The sequence below is a fragment of the Ambystoma mexicanum genome, chromosome 9 (genome assembly GCF_040938575.1).
Source record: "Ambystoma mexicanum isolate Mex_15411 chromosome 9, UKY_AmexF1_1, whole genome shotgun sequence".
Lineage (NCBI taxonomy): Eukaryota > Metazoa > Chordata > Amphibia > Caudata > Ambystomatidae > Ambystoma > Ambystoma mexicanum.
In genome coordinates, this window is record NC_090931.1 from 644,178,331 (window position 1) to 644,202,102 (window position 23,772).

Consider the following 23,772-nt stretch of genomic DNA (forward strand, 5'->3'; position numbering starts at 1 on the left):
TTTGCTTTGACCATCAGAAAGTGGGGGTTGCGTGATGTGCAAAACACGCCAAGTTATGTGGAAGGTAAGGATTTGGGTGGCGTTGTGATAAATGACATTATTTCCTTTATGCCTCCATTAAAGCACACATATGTATCATATGTTTGAAAATGTCTGAATTCAGGATGCAGATGGTATTTGTCTTATGCACACACCTAACGTATTCAAAATCTTTAAGAAGTGAGTGCAGATAATTTTAAGTAATCTTTTAAGGTGCGGGGAAGGAAACGTGACCCTGGCACAGGATCACAAATACCTATCCGTACTGAGAAAAAAGAGGATCCAAAGGTAGGAGCCCTCCCGTCCCCTGCACACTATTGGTATCCCATATAATAACGGTTAAGAGTAAATCTAAAATAAAGCATAGATATATGGTGATGTAAAATATTTAATCACATAATTTCAAGACAAACAAATGCTTCAAATGTTAGAGTTCAATGGTTAAAGACCATTTTAATTGAAGAAATATACATCAATAAATCTTGTGATGCTGAGACCAAAACCAAATATCCAATGATATACAATATACAAATTTTTTGGGACCTTGTGGACACAGTGCGTATATAATCACAACTCAAGTAAAAAATGGCTGACGCGTTTCGGGATCCTGTCCCTTCTTCTAGAGCCAAGTGAATTGTAAACTGTAAGAAAAATGAAATGAAGAAAGCGCATGTCAGGTTTATTGACTAGTAAATACTCCTAAACAAAAGCGCTCACCAAGCATGTAAAAAGGCAAAGGCAAAACCCATTAATTGTGGAATGATCCATTAAAATTCCTATATTTTTAAAGAACCAAAATATCGATCATATGTATTAAACCAGTTACATATTCTTCCAAAGGCACCAATCCTTCAAGGGGGAGTTGGCAATGTGACCAATAAATAATCCTCACAGTTGATTTGTTTGAATTATAGCCGAGATGAGGTGAACCAACATATTAATTATCTACATGAAAACATCACAGAAGATACCCAGATGTTGTTACAGGACACGGATTAGAAAGCACAGGTAGAGACTAACATACCTTTAAATAGTGTTCTTGAAAAGAAAAAGTGACAGCCTCAAGGGCGTGATGTGCGGGTGTCGGTCCTCAAAATTCAGGACGAGTGAACAACTTCTCTGTCAGGGCGGCAATCTAAATGTTTAAAGAACAATCATATGATATAATAATAACGTCTGAACTGACTAAAACAGAATGTCACTTACAAACTCCAATGAATAGGTGTATGTTCTGAGACATATTCAAAAATGCTAATAGATAGCCTGAGAAAGCAAGCTAATGGAGCTCAGAGAGTAAATGTAAAGGCATACCTCTCACTACATATGCAGTCAACTATCTTGAAAATGCCTTTCTGGCCATTTGTTTTCTGTGATAAGATTGACTTTCAGGGCGTATGGTCCGGAATATCACTCTTTCTCCCTAGTTTATTTATTTTATTTATTTACTGTTTCAAAGCACCCACAGCGCAGGGAGGGAGAGTGGGTGGGAAATACATTACAACACAATACTAAGAGCAAAGGGGGAAGAAGTAGAGGGACGCACCTACTATGCCTTGGGAGTATTCAGAACGTGCAAGTGTAGAAAGGAAGAGGGAAGAGGAGATGAGTGCTGGGGAGTCCGAGCTCAAGGGCGAGTCATGGATGAAGTGCTAGGAATGTTGAATGCTACACGACATGGGCCGCAGGAGCTATAAGTGCGAGTCTCCAGGGCAGAGGGTGTGCAGATACAAAGTGCTGTGGATAGACAGGACCTGGGATGAATTGGTGTGGGAGGTCAAGACCCTGAAGATGCGTAAGGGCCAAGGACACCAATTCAGCAACTGTGAGATTAGCAGAGGAGAGAAGGAGGGAAGGAAGAGGAAAAGAGAAAAGTCATAAGGAGCTTCTGGAATTCGAGAATATCCTGCTCAAGGTGCAAGGGGAGGGGGAGGGAGCCCGCAGAGGAAAGTGAGCGACCCCCTGCCCTCTGTTTAGAAAAACACTTTACACACAAAGAGTTGATGCCAGAGGAGTAAAGTGATCTAGAGGGAGAGTATTTAGTGAGATAACATTGAAGATAGTGTGGTCCCCTTGGCCAGACAGCCTTGTGGATGATGCAGAGGAATTTGAATTATCCATCCAGCAACCGGGAGCCAATGAAGACTTTTTAGTGCAGGAGAGATGCGGTACCTCGGCTTAAGGCCAAGGATAGGTCTTGCTGCCCTATTCTGGATAAGCTGAAAGAGTTGCAGAGTGGAATGCAGATTCAGGAGGAGACTGTTACAGTAGTCAAGTCTAGAGAGAACCTGATGGAAAGTGAGAAAGAGTAGAATTCCTTTGAGAAGGAAGAGCTGATAGTTGGACTTCTTGGCAATGTCCTGAGTGTGAGGGAGGAAGGAGAGGGTCGCAATGGGAAGGATCTCAGTTTTACAGGTGTTGTCCTGCGTTTTGGTTGTAAAGTGTGAGGCCAGTGCATTGTAGAGGGCCTGGGATGGAGAAGGGAGGAGGAGACTGCAGAGGGGTTGGCTAGTTTCCTGCATATTTTGAAAAGTTCAGGCAAGTTATTGGATGCGCCTAAGACCTGTGCCTGAATGTGGGCTCTTTTCTTTGCATGGATGGTGAGTCTGTATTGCCTTTGCAGCAGACGGCAGGCCAGTTTGTCAGAGGATGAGGCTGAGGTTGCCACTTCCGTTCTGCTGCACTGCACTTTTATTTCAGGGCTGCAAGTTCGGTGTCATGTAATGCTTAGAGGCAGGTTTCAGATGGATCCTCATGACTGGGGCAAGAATGTCAAGAGTGTTGGTGATGGAAAGATGGCGGTTGCTGTGGGCATATTCAGAGGTAGAGTCAGAGGTGGAGGGGGGTGAAGGTGGAGCAAAGGCAGCTGCAGTCACTCGCTTCATAGGGCGGGTGTTAGTGAACAGGGTTGGACAACTTTTAGGGAGGGTCAGAGGGCCAAAGGGACCCAGATGAGAGGAGAGAGTGGTCTGACCAGGAGAGAGGGGTGACTAATGGGAGGGGGAGGGAGGTCAGAGTGTATGAGGGCATCCAGAGTGTGCCCAGCTGTGTGGGTTGGCCCGGACGTGAGAATGGAGAGGGAAAGCAGAGGTCAGTGAATAGAGTGGGTGCAGAGCCAGCGGAGTCCAGTTGAATGTTAGGAGAAGAAGGTTAGGAGGTGGAAGAAAGTAAGTAAAGAAGAGCAAAAGTCAGCCCATTCAGAGAGGAATATGGTGGGGGCTCCCGGGGACCAGTAGATGGTAGAATTGTCAGGGTGGAGGTGGGAGAGGTGACACATTTGCAAACCAGGCTTTAAAAAGAGGAATAGGTCTGGGTAAGATGGAGGCAGAAATTCACTCAGGGAAGACGAAGGCAACCCCCCCTCAAGTGCAATTAGGTCGAGCTTGCAGATGATCTTGAAACCGGCAGGGAGGATGGAGTCAAAGGCAGTGACTGAGCTAGCATTGAACCAAGTCTCAGTAAGAGTGAGAATGTCAAGGTCAATGTTTTCAAGAAGGAGACATGTCAGAGGAGGGTTTGTTGGCTGAGCGTGCATCGAGAGTCATCAGGTGGAGGTGGTCTGTGCTTTTGAAGGTTTTCTGAGGTGGGTGCAGGGGTGTGGTACACCATTCAGAGGAGGAAGGGAAAAGGGTGGGAGGGCGGAGATGCAGGCGAAGGAAGGAAGTCGATGAGAGAAGGCAGGATGCAGTCAAAGAGAAAAAGGTTGGGTTGAGGACCCTGAACCAGAATGTTGCCAGAATGATAGACATTAACGAAGCAACAAGAGGATGCGAAGCCAGCCAAGAGGACCTCCCACTTGGTACCACCGTTATTTGAGTGTGAGGAAGGAAAGAGAATGGGGATGAGAAGGGGGGGTCCAGCGATCAGGAGAGGGAACAGAGAAAGGATATCAGTGAAAATCTCTCTAAGGAAGCACTGACATAGTTGTCTGCAATGGGAAATCCAGGGTTTGTTCTCAGGATATCTTTATTGAGCTTTTTCCTACCGGACTTGGAGAGAGAAGGTGGATAGGTGATAGTGTAGCAGTTGGAGAATATGAGAGAGATGGAGAGAGCTATAGGAGGGCATAGGTTTAACCATGTAGTGAGGGTGGAGTGACAGCACTGCACTGCACAGTTCTGGTCAAACACACTAGGAGGCGTAGTAGATTGAGGTGGAGAGAATAAGTGAAACTCCAAAGGGATAGAATTACATTGGACAGTTGATACCGAGATGTATAAATTATACACCCATAAAATCGAATTTAAAATGGAGGCAGCAAAGCAAAGCAGCATCCACTTTACTTATTAATTTCACTACTCTCCCTTTCTCATTTGTTCATTTCCCACCATTGTTCTCCTGTCCCCATCGTGCCCTTCCCTTCTCCCCTTTCATGAATCCCCCCCTTTATTTCCCCCTCCCCTTTCTCAAACCCATTGCTGTGCATTGCACCACGTTTGGTCCTCCCCAACCGTCTGCTTTCCCCTAGTTGGGTGTGTATTGCATGTTGTAAGCGCGTATGCATAAATTGGTCCCTTCTTATCAATCCATGTCACTCACACAGGTCCGGGAACATCGCCAGTCTGTTCCTAATGAGAATATTTCCCACTGTAGTGATCTCCCTACAAGGCCTCCTCGGCTGCCCACCCATTTTGTACATCGCACGGATTGACGGATTCTCCCACAGAGGTATCAGCTTGGTGAAGACACCCTTGTACCCCATGGCTCCAGTGACTTTTTTTTATTTCTATGATTTTATGACCTGCGGGTGGTATGTCCTGTCCTTCTGGGCTCCCATACAATATTTGCATCAACGATTTGTCCTTATCAGTGTAGCCTCAATTGTGTGTGAGACGTGTTTGCCCTGCCAAATACCCACTCATTCTCTACTATAAGATGAGATGCCCAATAGTATTTGTGCACGTCTTGTACCAGAGTTCCCCTTCCCAACCAAACTAGTCAGGAATTTTAACGCTATCCATGGATTGCCGTTCGCCCACAATACCAAGGAATTAATTTTGGTGAAGATACCCATCGGCACCTTTGTCAGGGTATTCTGTAAAATATAAAGCATTTGGGGAGTGTGATCATCTAGAACAAGTTCGCTCTCCCAATAATGGTCAATGGCAATGTTGCCCAACGTCTAGCATCCTCCCGCAGCCTGGTCAGGATTAGATCCAAATTATTCTTTGGGTATTCCCTCTCCTCTACATGAATCTTGATCCCTAGATATGAGAACGGTCCCTCAGTGGTATGCAATGGGCACCCATCCGAGAATGTGTCTGCCCCGTTCCTCACCAGTATCAACACCAATTTGCCCCAGTTTCTTCCAAGACCACTGTGTTCTCCAAATTCTTTTAGCATTGCTATGACTCTACGGCGCATGCTTTTCGCTTCACCCAGATATAGCAGATGATCATCTGCATATGGTGAGATGCCGTCCTCCCATCCCCACGGCCATACAAAACCTGTCTGGCCCTGGTCCGATCTAATTATCTCTGCCAGTGGCTCAATCGCGATGAGGAACAACAGAAGTGACACCGTGCAACCCTGCCTAGTTCCTTTTTGGAAATGGAAAGGCACTTGATGTAAACCCATTCACCCTGACCCTGGGATTTGCATACATTAATTTAACCCATGGCAAGTACTTGTCCCCTACTACCACCTTTTCCATTGCCTCCCATAGGAAGTCCCACCTGACTGAGTTGAAGGCCCGTTCTGAATCAAATACCATCATGACATGTGGGCCCTGCAATCCGTCCACCATTGCTAGCGTATTATGCCCCCTTCTTATGTTCCTTCGTGTAGCCTGCCCTGTGACAGGGCTGCATTGATCCATATGAATTAGTTGGTTTATCACTCAAATCGGCTTATTCACTAGGACTTTAGCTAGCATTTTATTCTTGCCATTTAACAGCAAATTTGACCGATATGATGAGCACAATTCCTCTGGGTTTCTTTTCTTGTTGATAACCACTATCTTTGCCAGCCTCAAATCCTCCAGAAGCATCACTCTATGGGCCTCATTACAAGTTTGGCGGTAACCCTGCCGGTGCTACCGCAGGTTGCTTCTGGACTTGCAATATTTACCGGCACCTGGCTTGCAAGTAACACCGGGGTATTACAACCCCAGCGTTCCGGGAAATCAGGCGCTGGTAAACAATCCCCATTCTCATTTGAGTCCCATAGGACTGAATGGGAATGGGGACCACGGAAGCTCTGCAGGCCGAACGGCACCCGCCCACAGACTCGTAGTTTGCGGGTCCGGAAACAACGGTGCTGGTAAGCTTACCAGCACCGTTGTTTCCGGGTCGGCAAACTTATAATGAGGCACTAAATCTGCTTTCTTTAAACATATCCAGCATCAGTTTTGCTACATTTTCACATAGCCTTCTCCAGCACTCTAGAGGAAAACCTTTTGTCCCTGGAGCCTTTCCAGTTTGCAGTTGTCCTTATGCTTGGTTTAAGTTACTTACCTGTAACTATTGTTCACCAGTATGGGTCTGGCATGGATTCACATGCTCATGAATATGCCCTGTCGTTAGTACTGGGATCCTCGGTAAAAGAAAACAGTTTCATTTACACTTTAATGTCCTCTCCCTAAGCCCCGCCTCTGGCAACCATCTTCAGATTTGGTAAGCACGTAAAGTGGCAGTATGACCAAGAAGAGCCGCAGAGGGGTCAGAGGGAGGGTTTGCATTTAATCCATGCCAGAGCAGTACAACATTACACAACCACGGGAGGTGGCAAGTCGCAACCGAAGCAATTAACACTTACCCCTAGCACAAACTCACCTCAAGCAAACAGGTTGCGTTGCACTGCCTGGCCTGGCCAACTCTGAACTCCACCCTGGAACCCCTGTCGACGCAGTCTAACTTCGTGAAGGTATGCATGGACCTCCATGTCGCAGCCCTGCAGATGTCAAGCAAGGGCATACCAGAAAGGAATGTTGTCATTGCAGCGATTGCTCTGGTGGAGTGGGCACTCGGACGGCCCGGCAGAGGCCGGTTCGTCAGCCGATTACAGTGCATGTTGCAGCCGGAGAGCCATCTTGAGATGGAAGCCTTGGACAAGGACTTCCCATGATTCACAGGTCTACAGTTCCCATGCCGGTGCAGGTGCCTTTTCTAGAGGGAAAGATGGAACAAATCCCCTTGAGAAACTCCTTGACGTGTCTGTGGGACAACAGTGAGGATCTTCCCGGGGATCTGGTGTAGCGTGAGATGGCCGCCAGGTGTACCTTAATGGATGTGTAAGCCAGCCAAGCTTTTGCCAAGGAAAGCAAGTATGGAAATATCTGTGGGCCGTGACACTCAGAGGAGTAATCTTCTGCGACCGGGACCACATAGCAAAACGCTTCCACTTATGGCCGTAGCACTTTAGAGTCGACTATGTCCTGGCTTTGGTGAGGACCTCCCTGCAGTCCACTGGCAGCTCATAACCTTCAGACTCTAAGGCTGCAGGAACCATGCCATCGGGTTCAGAGATCCTGGGTCGTAATGAAGGATCGCGCCTCTCTCACTGGTGAGCAAATCTGGAAATACTGGCAACTTTAGTGGGGCGACACTGACAGGTTGAGTAGGACCAGATACCCAATCTGCCTCGGGCATGCCGGGACGATAAGTATCATCTTGCACCGACACTGAGTATGTTGATCACACGTAGCAGGAGAGGAAACAGGAAAAGGCATGCAGAAACAGACCTTCCCACAGGAAGGAGAGAGCACCCCCCATGTTCATCGGTTGGTGGAATCTTCTAGCAAACGTCTGGCATTTTGAGTTTGCCACTGTGACAAAAAGATCGATCGGAGGTCTGCCTCATTTGACAACCAGATGGTCCACCTGATCCTGAGAAAGGTCCCACTCATAGCCGGAGCGTAGCTACCTGCTGAGGGAGTCGGCAATGGTGTGGTTGCTGCCTGCCAAGTGGAATGGAATGAGGAACACCTCATTGTCCGATGGCCCAATGCCACAAGTCCTGAGCTTCCTTGGAGAGCGCTGGGGATTGAGTGCCCCCTTGCTTCCTGATGTAGAACATGGTGGTGGTGTTGTCCGTGAAGATCCTTACCACTTTGCCTCTCAGAGACGGTAGGAAATAATTGAGGACCCAGAACACTGCCCATAACTCCAGGATGTTGATGTGCAGATCCTTCTCCTCCAGAAGCCACAGACCTCTGTCATGTAGACGTCCGGTGTGACCTCCCCAACCTTCCAGAGAGGCGTCTATGGTGACCGTCTCCTGGTATGGCAGGGTTGGAAATCCATGTGGGAGTGTACCCCCCCACCACTATCGCCCTCCGGAACTCTTGGTTGTATGGAATCTTGTCAGCAAAATTCCTGGACACTTGTATCCAATGTGCATGCAAGAAATCCTGTACGGGTTGCATCTGAAACCTGCAGAGATGGATAAGGTAGGTTCAGGATGACATCGTGTCCAGCAAAGACTTGATGGCCTGAACCGTGGCTGTCTTCGCCGATGACAACCGCTGTACCTTCCCTTGAATGGCCGCTAGCCTCTCCTCCAATGGGGATGCCAGCTAAGCCACTGTGTTGAATCTGGCACAGAGGAACAACGCCTTCTGGGATGGCGTTAAGCAGTACTTCGGATAGTTCACAGAGAACCTTAGCTCTGTCAATAGCCAGACGGTCTCCTTCGCGTGCCCGTCGGCCAGTTCCCTGGAGCAGGCTTGTATCAGCCAATCGTCCATGTACGGGTATTCGTGCATGCCCTGCAGATGCAGGTGAGCCGCCACCAGGGCCAGGCATTTTGTGAACACCCTTGGGGCAGACTTTAAGCGGAAAGGTAGGGCCTTGAACTGGTAGTGTTGGCCCTGTACCACGAACCAGAGGAACTTCCAATGTTTCCTGTGAATGGGGACATGGAAATACGCATCCTCTAGGTCCAACAATGTCAAGAAATCCTCTTTCCCCAGTTGGCCGAGCACGTGTTGCAACGCAACCATCCTGAATTTTGGGGATTTCAAGTATGTGTTTAGATGGCGCATGTTGAGGATCTATCTCAAACCCCCCCCCCCCCATCTCCTTTCTGACCAGAAAGTATCTGGAATAGACTCCAGAGCCCCGGAATCATTGGGGAATGAGCTTTATCACCCCTTTCCATACTATGGCTTGCACTTCTTTCAGGAGCAGAGAGATGTGCTGCTCCTGATGGGGAACTGGTGGAATACGAGGGCACCTGCGTTGGAAACTCCAAGGTGTGTCCCTGGGTTAGAGCGTCTAGCACCGATCTGTTGGTGATGATCTTCCACTCAGCCGGCCTCCCACTGGGGTGCATGAGTGGGGGCCCAACGTCTTGGCTGGTTCAGTCTTGCTTGGGGACCGGCGCCCTGCTCTGCGGGTGACAGCAATGCTGACCTCTGCTACTGTAGGCTTGGGAGCTACCCCTGTAGGCTTCCTGAATGTAGGATCGAGGAGGTTGCCTGTATTACATGGAGTATCCCTTGGATGATCTGCTCGATTTTCCCCTGAAGGAGCGACAAGTCGATGAGCGATGCTGCTGCAGAGTGCCAAGGGAACGTGCCGTCTCTGTGTCTGTCTTTATGGCAGAAGGGATTCATCAAATGGCTTCCCAACAGATTCTTGCCGTCGAAAGGCATGACCAGCAGCTTGTATATATGAAGAGAGATAGAACGTCTAGATCGCAATAGGATCTTTCATTCAAAAGGTGAAGGGGCCCTCTCTTATTTACTGATAGTCCTGAAAAAATGGACACAGTAATACCTTAAAAGATTTTATCTATAAATTCATTCAATGTATTAATTCATTAATCACAGCAGTTAACAAAATGTATAACCATAAAGGCACAAAGCTTAATGTTTAATAGTTTCACTATCACCTGTAGAGAAGGTCCCAAGTAAAGCCTGCCCTCCAACCGCCCATTTTGAAGTACCAGGAACGTTCACACCAAAATATGTGATGTATGATGAGCAAATAAACCAGCAGAGAGCCGCAGTGGGGCTCTATCCAGTAACTATCAGAAGAACTGCTCCTATTGAAGTACCAATACCAAGAAAACATGGAGAGTAAGGTATCCATTAAGAAAACCCTATCAACAAATGAAACGAAATGAAGATCATCTAAGTACAGTCCCTGAAGAAACTAAAAAGGTCTTAATGGAAGATGAATGGTGACATCATGAGAACCCGGACTGACTCCCATATAGAAGAAATTACGACCAGAAAATGATAAAAAAGAGACAAAACGCCATGAATAAAGGATATTGTGAACCTAAAGTGAAAGGACGATGTCAAACGTAAGAAGCTTAAGCCATGAGCATGGTGAAGATATTCAACTAGTTTACACCTGTACATATGCTTGGAACCGCAAGAAAGCTAAGAAAACCGTGCAGCTTGCTATGCTTAGTAGAAAGATAGTGCGGCAAGCGCCACTATACATAATCTACCTCAAACGAAGCGTAGTATATGTGTATTTCCACTTTGCACAAGAAGCAGAATCAACCCAGGTTACTAAAGGCCACATGAGAAAAGCTTCATATTTAGCAAAATCGAGAAGAAATTGCTGAAACGAAACTCAGCAGAGTCAACTCGTGCCAGGAAAGCCAAGGTTGTACCAATAGAGGATACAAACAGTAGAACCAGTAACAGAATATCCTGCCTCTGAAAGGTCGAGATAAGAAGACGAAGGCAGGTGGTGGGTGCAACGAGAACCAAATACACAAAGTGATGGAAAAGAGGCAAATTCACGGTGTCCGAATCACGTGACCAGCCTAGCAAGAAGAAGCAAGGACTCACACCTACGCATGGCACCAGGCCAGGGGAAGATATCAGAACTTTTCCAGACAGGAGATGAAGTCTCGAGGCCAACCACTGTGAAATTATTGACACATGGCTACTAAAGTGATGATTGATTGTAACATTAATTGGAGGAAGGCCGGGTAACTAAGGGGCACCATGCAACTGGCCATGCATTCTTCGTGCTGCTAAGCAAAGTGGAAAAGTATCCATGGGGTTGGTGCCAACCCAATCACAATGGACCAAATAACCTAGGGTCCTATGGTTAGTAGAACCAACGGGATGTCATACTTTTAGTGACGTCTGTAGTAGTCGTTTTGAAGGAAGGGCTTAGATGCCCACCTGACAGTGTTTACCCAATCCCCTCACTCTGTTACCATATACAGATATAGTACCTATATTAAAGTTACCTTTCCCGAACCAATAGAATTGCATGTCAACTTTTGAGTGTTACACGTCAATGATGACGAGTTTTCAGTATAAATGTCATGATTTTTATGAAGTTCATTGAATTTGAAGCGAGAAGGAAGATCGCGCCATTGCTGATATTCATAACTCCCTGTTTTTTGTACTTGTCATTAAATGGACTCCCTTTGCCAAGCCGTTGAGTTGTCCTTATTGATTGGTGTTGAAGTATATATCTGCACCACCATCCATCACACTGGTGCTGCTATCTTGTCTTAAAGTGCTTCTGAGCAAACCCCGACTCTATGGGCCCGTTGGGGGTCTCGGAGCACACTTGGTAGCAGAGATTGGATGGTTATCGATTATCGATTAGAATAAGACACCCATTGACCATCGACATAAAGTAACTCTAGGTCCTCTGTAATATCACAAGTCCTTTGGCATTCGGCTGAGGAGACTGTGAAGCTCCCCGTAGACAGTGGTAGAGTAAAAATAAAATCTGCAGAACAAGGTCTGAAGGGACCTGTGCTTCCCCACAAAACCCCTTCCCACTCCTACGGACAGCTGAGCGGGAGAAAAGCCAGAGAAGGCGGTGACGAAGGCAGTGATCCCGAGGATCCAGAGAGGAAACATGCGAACGGTGAGTGAAAAAGACTAATGCTTTGGCAAAAAGTACCTTAGAACAAGTAAGGGAAAAGGTAACGGAGGGAGGCGGGAAAACAAAATATAGTCAGAAGTAGAGAAGAATGTATGTATATGTATTGGGAAGGAAATAATGGCTCAAGAATAATTAAGTAGACAGAGAGAGGATACCGGGGAAGACACCCGAGTAGTGAGAGGATTCACCTAATTCCTACGCTTTTAACATAAGCGGCTAGAAGAAAACTGCATCCGGAGACCCAAATAAAGGGGAACAAATAGGCCACCACAGCGGTTAAAGACGCTTTTGTGAAAGGAATGGGTTTAAACTCCATGTCGGGGTAAAAATATTAGAGGCAGAGGTATATGTGGCCAGCTGGAGTTGTCTAGTCTGTTAACGTCTGTCTTATGTGTTTGTTGTAATGTCATAAGTCAAAGTTTTCCCTAGAGGAATTGACATAAGATTTACACGATTAAATAACTGAGATATTGTAGTATACGAATTGATGTTTATTGAGTAAAATAGAAGATTTAAAATTTTGTGGAAAAAACGGGAATGGAACTTGCGGTGATTGGTGCTCGCTCAAAATGTTGAAATTGTTTAAGTCACGCAAAGCGTTAACAAGTGTTATATAAAGGGAAAGGAAACAGATTTAAGCATGGAAGACATACCTCCATTAGCACACCTGTGCCTACAATTGCCGAGACATGCACCTAAGCAGAAAAAATACAGTGCAGAATGGGTTAAAGGAACTGCCCAAAAAATGCTTATGACTTGGCCACAGGGCGGGTCATTATCTAAAGCTGTTTTGCAACACATCACGACATACTTGCACACAACATACATGGGCAAAAAAATAGACAAACACCTAGCTAGTCTAGAGTTGTTGAAAATATATCAACAAAACAAAGAAGAGGAATGGCCATCAGACTGGATACTTAACGTATGTACAGAGGGGGGTGAGATGCCCTCAACGCCACCTGCCCCGCCTGAAACGAAAATTGAAAATGATAAGGAGGAAGGGTTATACCCGCTCAGGGAACTCAAAGCAGCCACAGGGTATAGCAACCCAGCGTATGAGTCACCTACGCAAAGTAGTGACGAAAATCAAGATAAAAAAAGAGATAGAGATATTACCTCCAAAGTCCCAAGGGACAAGGAGAGACGTGATGACGAGAGAAGAGACCAGACACAGGCAAGTACATCTCTCGACAAAGAGAGAGAAGGAAAAAGATGGAAAGGAAGCGAGGATAGAACTGATGAGATAGCATTCGCAAAGAACGAATGGATGGGAGGGCAGATTTTATTGAATCTTGATGGCAAAGGCATTGATGACACAAAACAAAAGGAGAAGTTAGACGATGTACAGAGAAAGGAGAAGGAAAAAGAAAAAGGATTGAGAGACGAAAGAATAAGGAAAAAAGATAGACAGAAATGAGAACAGTTATATCGTGAAGAGCTAGAAAGGCAGCACAATCGTAAACATAGAGAAGCCAATTATCAAGACAGACAGGAGCAGCCAAGGTTAGAAGAAGAGCAAAGGATACGTGAGATAAGAATGAAGAGATTAAGGGATGAGGAAATCCGAAGGTCAAATGAACGTAGAGAAGCAAAGAAAGAGGAAGAGATAGTGTCAGAGAAGAAGGGAGGAAGCGCAGAGAATTGATGACGATTTAGAATGTAAGCGAAGACAGAGAGCATGCGATCTTGAATATCTGGAAAGAGAGGTTAAAAAACCTGATCCAGTGGTAGACTGGGCGGCCATAGAAGAATTATTTCCTGAGTACGATTCTGTACCAGGAACATCTAGAGCGAATATTGAGGATGACTTCGACACCAGAAGCATCAGAGAAATTATCGATAGGATATATGATGAAATGGGGCTAGAACAAGTACCCCAAGAGGAGGGGGAAGATGAGCGTCTAGCGAGCACTCAGCTTTACGACACTGAGGATGTCTTCCAAAGTAGTTGGAATAGAGAATTATCCCTAGATAGATTGGAAATAAGCAGGAACAAAGAGGATTCAAGACGTTGCATGAGTTGGGGGCAGACAATGTCTGACACAGAAAGAGAGGAGCATGAGGAAAAGGAGGAAGAGAGGAGATGCGAAAAACGATTCTCAAGTGGTAAAGGGATAAGATGGTCAGACACTAATGAGCCTGCACTGAGGGCATCAGAGTTAGCCACACCGTCAGACCGACACAAAGAAGTATCTCATGGTCAGAGGCTAAGGAGTCGGCTAAGGACATTGCCAGGTAGGCGGCGATGTGGGAACATTACCCCTGCAATAGACAGGAGAACAATGAGAGAAGAGAGAGAGGGCTATACGTCCCAATTTCTGTTGCTTGAGAAAGGAGGGGCGAGACCACAGTATATTCCAGGGCCACACATGGATCGGGAAAACCTGAAAAATAAGGTTCCAATGCTAACATCAGGAGCCGGAAAATGGATACACGAGCTAGAAAAAATGACGGGAGGGAACACGTTAGCTATCAGTGATATCAAAGGTCTCTTAATCACCATAATTGGTGATAGAGCAGACGATGCGTGGACACGGGCAGGTTACCCTGGTGTGACCATAGGTAATACCGCGCATGACGGAGCTCCAATTCAGAGCGGCGGTATGGAAAGCAATACGAGTGCTATACCCAGATACTTCCGACATGGGAGCTATCATGACACGTAAAATGAAGGAGACCGAAGATCCGTTGATTTACATATAGAATTTTCAAGATGCATGGGTATCTTGGGGAAATCTATACCCGTGTTCTACCATATATTGTGCCAAGGGTTGCCAGAACCGGTACAGAAACAGCTCAAGAAATTGGTAGGATTCGAGGCCAAGCTATGGTCAGAAATACAGTTAAGCATTGCACACTATTGCAGGCTGCTGCAAGAAAAGAACCACAAAAAGGAAGCTGCACAAAAGGGTGAAGAGGCAAAATTAGTGCAGAAGAAATTATCAAAATATGCTCTTGAAGGAGAAATGATGACTAGCACAGCTGAATAGAGCATGCCAAAAAGTCAATAATCCACAGCAGAATAATCAGGGCAGTACAGGGTTTTACCCCAGGGGAAGAGGATTTAGAGGAAGAGGATGGCAGAGTAATCAGGGAGGTTTTCAGAGTAATCAGGGAGGTTTTCAAAATATGCAAGATGGCAATCAAGATATGTCAAATGGGCAAGTGGTCCGACCACCACCAGTATGTTGGTTGTGTGGGATGACAGGGCATTTAGCGTGCACATGCAGAAATCAAGGCATGATGCAAAACGTCCAAGGAATAGGAGCAGGCATGGTGAATCCACCTGTGTTTTTACAGCAGGGAGTTGCACAGAATCGCACGGTGCAACAGCAAGCGCAAGGAGCACAGCAAAACTCGCAACCTCAGAATTTGATGAGTTTTCCACAAGGACAGTCTCAACAGTCACTTATGCAACTGTCACAGACAGTAAGTACAGGACAGACTGCGAACCCTGGAATGAGGAATAATACTGGTGATGGGGGAAGTCCATTCGCACAAGGTGGGACAAAATTATATATGGATTAGGGCAGCTCACTGGGAACCCTGGTGTGTTCTATCCTATCAGTGACACTAGACCCTCACTGGGAACCAAGGGTGGATGTCGTTATAGGGGGAAAAGAATATTCCTTCCTCGTTGACACATGTGCAACACGTGCATGTATACGTGAAGGTAAGTTTTCCTTGTCCGGTGATGCTATAAATACTCAGAGTTTCACAGGAGCTACAAGTCGTGTTCCCTTTACAAACGCACTTCCAGTCTCTATAGGAGAATGTGAAATTAATGTACCTCTATTATATTCACAATAAACCCCAGTAAACATTTTGGGTCAAGATCTAATGACGAAGTTAAATATGACAATCTCGTTCACGGAGGAGGGCATAGTATGTTCAACTCCAGGAATGCACTATTCAAACGTATGCGAAATGATTAGAGCATATGCAGGACACACAGCTATGAGGGCTGTACCATTGGAGCCTGAAATATTCGCGTATTGAATATGTGTGCTAATGGCAGGGTTGCCAGGCCTTACAGACAAGATCATGAGGACTACAGATGAATTTCTATTCAGCCCAAGAATACCTATGCATTGGGAAAGGGGACAAGTCTTTCACTTAATAATACACACAGCCGCGATGCGAGGAAAAGTGGTTTTGATCGATGGTTGTGATGATAAAGGCTGACAATGGTGCACAGTAATCGCCATTGAAGAGGGGTACCGATTGACTGACGTCACTGATGATGATCTGTTTGATGAGCAAGCAGATATGGGAGAAACAACAGTTGAGGTAAACCTCACTTTTTGGGTGAGAATGATCAAAAGAGAAGTGCCTCAGAGAATGATGTTGGCACAGAACCGTCCTGAATATTTTGATGACGACATGGCCCAGGTGCATGTTTCAGTATGGACCTCAGGCCCCTATAATGTAAGCTTATTGAGTGTCGGAGAAGTGAAAATTAAACTGAGCCAGGAGCCATTCTTCCAAAGGCACGACGATACCCCATGTCCAGGGAGGCAGATGAAGGAATTTTTAAGACAATTTCAGCTATGATGGAGCAGGGCATTTTAGTGACGCCAGAGCCGTCATGCAATACTGCAGTTTACCCTATCAAAAAATCAAAGGGAGTGTCTTGGAGGATAATTCAAGATCTGATGCCGATAAATGATATTGTTGAAGCCGAGTTCCCTTTAGTCCCTAACCCGGCTACAATCCTATGTAATATACCTGTTGATGCAAAATATTTCACGGTGATTGACTTGAAAAATGCATTTTTCTCAATCCTGTTGCACCGTGACTCACAAGATCTGATGTCATTCACGTTCAGAGAGATGCGTCTGAAAAGCACGAGGCTACCCCACGGGTACTGTGAGTCTGCTATCTTTAAAAGAGTCCTGCAGATAGACCTAAGCAATATTGCATTAGAAAGTGTTGTCTTGCAATATGTGGATGACATCTTAATTTGCAGCATGACAGAGGAGCAATGCAGACACGATTCTGTTCAGCTATTGACTATATTGGCTGAGAAAGAATATAAGGTTGACAAAGAGAAGTTATAATATTGTCAACGAGAAGTACTCTACATAGGTCAGCTGATCCCACACAAGGGGAAAAGAGTTACCCCAGCAAGAGCTCAAGCCATACTAAACACAGCCAAGCCACACACGGTAAAGAAGATGCAGAGTTTCTTAGGCCTGTGCAATTATGTCAAGGCATGGGACTTCGACTACAGCTCTTACACCAAGCCTTTTCTTCAGGCCCTAAAGAAAGCACAAGTGACAAAAGAAAAGATTGAATGGTCTGAGACCATGGAGGAAGGATTTGCTGAATTCAAAAGAGCAATTTGCACAGCACCAGTTTTAGGAATCCCCAATTATACAGAGGAATTTTACCTGTTCTCACACACGGATGGCAACGGTATGACGGCAGTGCTCACACAGAGAACCACATTGGGGTGCAAGCCCCTGGCATACTATAGTGGAAATTTGGACCCAGTGATGAGAGGCCATTTCCCATGCGAACAAAGTTTGGCTGCCGCAGCATTCGCCATCGAGAAGGCTACTACCATTGTAACGGGATGCTCAATGACGTACGTCAAGCACTCGTTATTTGCTATTCTAGAGAAACCAAAGGGCACACTAACATCTCAGAGAGCTTCTGCTTATGAAGTGATCATATTGAATCCCTCGATTAAAATAGTCTGATGCAAGATAGTGAACCCAGCTATGTTCATAGCCGAGCCAGTCACTGAAGGAGAGCCAATAAATGACTGTGTAAATTATGAAGAATTCTATGATGAAATCCCCAGAGTGAAAGGAAATGCATTGGCAGAAGGAGAAATTGTCTCCATTGACGGTTCTTTGAGAATCAATCAAAACAATGGGAAAAGGTATACAGGCGTCGCTGTGATGAAGCACACAGCAAATGGAGAATTTCGAGTACTCCTTAGTGCACGAATACCATCTCATTATTCAGCACAGGCTGCAGAATTATTGTTGTTGATACTCGCGATTGAGAATCATGCAGACCAGGAAGCAACTGTGTACAGTGACTCTGCCTATGTGATATCAACAGTGCACACAGGCTTAGCGCGCTGGAAAAGGTGGGGTTACCTCTGAGCAGACTGCATGCCAGTACAGCACGCAGCCTTATTGGACAGACTGTTTAAGGCACTACAGCTCCCAGTGGGCATAGCGGTTGTGAAATGCGCCGCCCACACGAAGGTGACAGATTTTATCTCACGAGGAAATCAAGCAACAGAAACGGAAGCCAAGTGTATGGCATCCAAGAGTGAGACAATCATGGAAGTGGAAGTCGCTGACACAAATGAGAAAATTATTGTTGCATGGATTGCACCTGAAAGCTACAATAATCTGGGAGAAACACAGTTGATGGAACTCCAAGGGGAGGCACCACGGGAGGAAAAAACTTATGGAAACAGCGAGGGTGTTCTTTAAACTCTTCTGATAGCTTGTGGTGACAAAACAGCACTGGTAAACCAGTGATGCCTATAGCTCTGTTAAAATTAGCACTGGACCAGTTACACTATCCGACACACATGACAAAAGAGAATCTAGCAGCAACACTCGCTGAAGACTGGTTCATACCAAACTTAACCGAGCACGTTGCATTTTTTATAGTGAACTGTATAATCTGCCAACAGTTCACAGCTGGGCACACATTAACAGTAATGAGAGGAGTCATCCCAAGCCCAAATGGGCCCTTTCAGCACTTGCATGTCGATTACGTCGACATGATTCAAGTATGTAACGGCTACAGATACCTAATTGTTGTGGTGTGTCCATTCTCTAGATGGATAGAGGCAGGTCCATGTACACACCCAGACTCTACCTGTGCAGCCACATTTTTAGTGAGGGAGGTATTTCCCAGGTGGGGGGGTATGTGAAGTCATGAGATCAGATAACGGGACACCTTTTGTAAACAAAGTTTTTGAACAGATTAGTTTGCTGCTTTGATTAAAGCACAAGTTCTCGTCAGCGTATCACCAACAAGATAACGGGATATGTGAGCTCAACGGCCTATTAAAGGAGAGGATAGCCAAGTTGAAGCTTACTCTAAGAAAGGAATGGTTGCACTGCCTTCCTTTGGCACTGTATGCACTCAGGAATCAACCCGGTTCCGACCATCATCATACGCTGCACGAAATAGCCATAGGAAGAAGAATGCACACTCCCCTGACACCCCAAGACAGTGCGATATGTGATGCCCATTCAAAAGGAGAAATATTAGGGTCTGAAATGCAAAATTACTTGAATTGCATGACATCTTGCCTTACTGTAATTTCAGACCAGCTGCAGCGATGACGAAAAGGGTGCAGGGCAGCAAGGAACACAGAAGGATATACTACAACAGGCACAGCTCAAGGACTTTCTGTTCTATCTGTTTTCCCTGGAGACATCGTCTTGGTAAAGAACCATACGAGGAAAAGGTGGGACGAGCCAAGGTTTAATGTCCCTTTACAGTAGAAGACTGCACTCCCTCTGCAGTAAAGCTACAAGGAAGAAGAGCTTGGATGTTTTAGGGTGACATCAAACCATACATCGGAGAAGGCCCTCCTGCCTGCACCCCAGTGTGAGGAGACTACAGACGACGGGGAAGAACCACAGCACGTGCAGACGAGATCCATGACGAGGAAGAAGGACGCATGATCAGCAGAAAAGTAAAGACAAAGAACTTTTGTGCAATAGTTGTGGTTTCACTTTGGACATTCCTCTGAGCAAAAAAGAGGATAAGGACATAAAAAAAACGGACACTCTGTGCATCCTAGTTGCAGGGTGAAGAAGAAAATGTCATTTATAAACCACAACATAGTCTGTTGACTTTGAACTTTGGACTAAGGCACACTGAAGCCTTGACTAGAAAAGAATATGCCAAATTTTGATTGAGGACACATAAATTGGAAGAAAATACAGTATCCAGATTCCTTCCACACAGACACCTTGTTCGGAATCCTTAATGGTGTCCCACAGTAGTGACATCATCAAAGATGTGGTGACATACTTCGATCTAGTTCTAAGAGCGTGCCCGTCATTGGTGGGGAGGCTCACCAGTGTCACTGACTTTCTTCAAGATCCTGAAAATGAAACGACTATAAGTCGATTGCTTACTGTGATTGCCGAGCAGTTCCTCCTACTTCCTGAGTACAGCAAGGAAAAACCAAATGTCCCAAGCAGAGAAGGAAGCAAATGAGCTTATCAACGAATTGTTCTTTCGCTTAATCGAAGACTGCCCAGAACTTGTTGGGAGAACGACAGATGCATTAACCTTTCTTCGAGATCCAGCAAATACAGAACATCGGAGCATAATCTTAAACAGCATAGTAATCCAGGTTGCTCTCCACGCACATGGAAAGTGCAGACACTGGTCACAGTGAAGTGAAAGCCTACAGTCCTGAAACTCAGTAAGACAGGACAAATGTCCCTGTCACCAGAAGACAGCAGATTGGCAAGTAGCGTTTTCTTTTGCCTAATCACGGATTTCCCAGAGGTTGTGGGAAGACCTGTAGATGTGGACGTCCTCACATTCATCAGAGACCCAGCTAATTCTACACAGATGGGCATGCTCTTTCATGGCATTGTGATGCAAGTGGAACTTTCTAACCATCAACAGAATTATTTGAGAAGATTTTAAACTTTCAGCCGAAGGACAGATCGAGAGAGCAGTGAAGAGATCTCATTTCTTATTTTTGATATTGACAAGAACACAACATAAAGCAAATCAGAGGCACAGACTGGGAGTTAGTATATTTTGAACATGCACGGCAAAGAGACTTGTTAGATTATTGCCTGTTTTTGACATACACATAGAAAAAGAGAACTGTGTCCAGAAATAATAGACAATCCGGTGTTCAAACAAAGAAAGACAATTGTTTAAATACCTACAGCCCGCAAACAGAACCAAACAGAATCCAGAGACAATATTGTTTTGAATTTCTATTAAAAATGAGCACATTTTGACGGATGATTGAGATGGAGTCCAGAGCAGTACTCTAGTCCTGCCGCAGGAGGAAAGACGTTCATATTTCTCTGGAAGTAAATGCTGCCGCTTAACCTACAGGGGCATAATGTATTTATGTATTATATTCATTATTGTTTTACTGTTATTAACAATCAGAACGTGCTCCAATTCCAGTGCACCCACCTACTGATGCACGCATGAAGCCTACGAAGGCACCCAGACCTTACATAGTCATTCCAGTCCTTAGAAGATCTGATGGTGGAAGGAATGAACTTGAGATGGATCTGATTAGCAATGACACACACACACTTGTGGTAACAAGCAAATCGAAAAGCCGGAGACAGGGTCGACAGAGTATGAATGTAAAATGGTTACTGACAACCACACGCATGCAAACATTGAATACACACACACCAGGCCTAGTGCCAATGACTGCAGAACCACCATCCAAAGCATGGGAGAAGAAAAGACTGCCTACTATGAGAAATCCAACTATAAGCAAAGTAACAAGCCAAATGAAGAAAGTGGATGTCGTGAAAAGACAAGAAGAGTCGGAAAGAAAGCCAACAGAAACCGCAGTATCAGAAACTCTTGATCCAACACCAAGAAAGGCGAAAGCAAACTCGGAGAAGATCTCTGCACGAGCACAACTGATAGCAGATACATTATGGCCATTCATAGCCAGAGCAAGGAAAAGACAAGCGTAGTTGTAGAATAAACCCACCGAGACAACATCGCCAAGCATATATGTTACAGTGAAAGGGACAAGTACAAGTTCTACAGTACAGCCATATACTGAATTGATGCCAGAGTGGATGTGGACATTTCTAACCAGAAAGAAAAAGATATATGAGCACATGGAAAGAACTGTCAGACTTTTATCTACTCAAATGGCACAGCAGAGGAGGCCTGCACCATGGACCAGGATACCTGAGAATCCTCCAGCAAGAAGGAGCCAGACAGATGCATTCAGGGATGTAGTTATAGAGAACTACATGAAATCCTTAAGAATCAAGAGAAGTATGCACAGAGATGACAACGAACTAAATGATTACTTGGGCAGCACAGCACATTTGGGAAACAGCATTTGGTACCAGAACATGAAAGAAGTTGGAAGACGAATTTCAGAAGGGGAATGCTTTGTTTGTGCACTCCTACCGTACAGCATGGGGAAGTCCAAGAACTTCGTAGCTGTAGAAATTGTTGTCCAGACAGCACACTGTCTTTCGCACGTAGCAATGTGCAAGACCAGAGGCCAGTTCCTGGGTAGTGATGCCTCACTGAAATGGGCAACTGAAGCAACTGATCCTGATGAAGACGATTATGTCCAGGACATAAAGACAAGAAACAATGGAAAAACAAAACACATTGTGATCAGATACGAGAAGACTGGAGTTAAATGAGCAGAAATCAGAAGAGAAGCGAGTCAGAAACTTAATGTCCAAGGAAAAACCCCAGAAGAGGCTCGAAGTTGGAAGAACAGAGGCCAAATGCAGATTTGCGGAATAGCGCTTTCACCAGACAGATGGGAGAAAGGAGTAGTGATATGCAGAGCATGGATGGTCATAGGTCAATACGAGCCTACCATCAATATAGTACAAAATGGATGCAAGTCATTATTGCCAAAACTTGCAAAACTTTGACATGGGTCGAATAAAGGGCTGGACCCTTGCAGATTGTGCCACTGGAAAGCCCAAAATTCGGCTTCAGGAATAATGGCACAAGAAAAATGGGAGAGAATCAGAACTGTGGACGTGTTTTTGATGCTCCAGGAATGGTGCATGGAACTGCAGTAATTATGGATCATTATTGGGCATGTGGATCCAAAGCATACATCAGACTGCCCAGAAACTGGGGAGGTATATGCGCAATAATGAATGTCCACGTTCCAGCATTGGTGATCCTGAAAAAGTGACTTGAATAGTGACCATTTCCCGAAAGCAGATGCTCACCTGAGGAAGAAGAGATCTGTGGAACTGCTGGCTCGAATGAAGAGGGTGAATTTGTTTTCTGCCAAATCTGAAGAAATTTTTCATGCAATCCCATATGAACATATGCTGTTTAGCCTCAACTCATCAGTTTTCGCAACAATCTTCATGCCAAGATTCCAAGTTGGAGCAAATACTAAATGGTTGCAGATAACCAGATGGGAGTTACTGCAGACCATCACCACAACTATAAAGGGATTCAACACAATCAAGGAGGAGTTAAGGGCAATCCTGAACAGATATGTACTTGACATGGTCACAGCTATGAATGGAGGTGTTTGCGCAAAAATCGGAGAATCGTGTTGTACATTAATACCTTCTAACGATGAGGAAAATGGAACTCTAACAGAATCCGTAGATATACTGATAAGACTGCAGCACCAGATGATTGATGAAACTGACGAAGTTGATGACAGTTGGTTTGGATAACTATTCTCATGGGTTACACAATGCATAGCAGAAGCATTTAAGTTCCTGGGAGCCCTGCTAGTTCTGATATTCCAAGGATTCTGTCTTATCAAGATAATAATCTCCCAGTGCCAGAAAACTGCGAAAAAAGCCATAGGGATGAAGATCATGATTGATGTCGAGCCAGGATGGAAGCCCAAAGACCTGATTGACGAGCAAATAAGAGACTTTGTGAAGGCCAGCATTCATGCACCAGAAGGAACAAAGTTCCTACATCCCAAGAAACATAGAAATTATGTGGGAAGATGGGTTTACTGCAGCCCGAATGGACAGTGTCAAGTGATGACGTGGAACAAAGACGAACGCGTAAGAACAGCAGGAAGCTTGAAAGGAGTAATAAAGATATGGAGCCCAAAGAGACACTTCTTTAGACCATCATGTATAGACCCAGAAGATGAAGAAAGAATTGACCCAGGCGATGAAGTGAAGATGAATACAGAGGAACCAAAGAAGATGGATTCAAAGAAGGAGGTGAAAGTGGTCGA

General features: G+C 45.2%; 1 long non-coding RNA gene across 1 annotated transcript in view; it reads right to left on the reverse strand.

Annotated features, from left to right (window-relative positions):
• Nucleotides 1-409: 409 nt before the first annotated feature.
• Nucleotides 410-23,772, reverse strand: part of LOC138488418 (uncharacterized) — a 204,411-nt gene continuing 181,048 nt past the window's right edge. Inside the window, exons 2-3 of the long non-coding RNA XR_011274661.1 lie at nt 1,064-1,174; nt 410-680 (exon numbers count right to left, since the gene is read on the reverse strand). This is a non-coding gene — a long non-coding RNA (uncharacterized lncRNA). The remainder of the gene's footprint in view (nt 681-1,063; nt 1,175-23,772) is intronic.